The following is a 225-nucleotide window of genomic DNA, read 5'->3' as shown; positions in this document are numbered from 1 at the left end:
ACGCTTTTATTACAATAATACTAGTATTTTTCGTTCATTATTGTTTTAAGCTTATTTTAAAAATTATTTTTAACTTTTTAGTTCGATGTGCTTTAAAAGCGTGTTTTTTTAGTTTTTTTAAACTATATTTATTTTTTACTTTTTAGTTTCAAGTTATGATAGTAGTTATGGTTGTAACGGGTAACGAGAAATGAGGGTTCGATTCCGGAGAGGGAGTCTGAGAAA

Source organism: Daktulosphaira vitifoliae, unplaced genomic scaffold, assembly GCF_025091365.1.
Source record: "Daktulosphaira vitifoliae isolate Bord-2020 unplaced genomic scaffold, ASM2509136v1 Scaffold_3, whole genome shotgun sequence".
Taxonomy (NCBI): Eukaryota; Metazoa; Arthropoda; class Insecta; order Hemiptera; family Phylloxeridae; genus Daktulosphaira; species Daktulosphaira vitifoliae.
The sequence above is the reverse complement of the archived record's forward strand: the minus strand, read 5'-3'. Positions refer to the sequence as shown.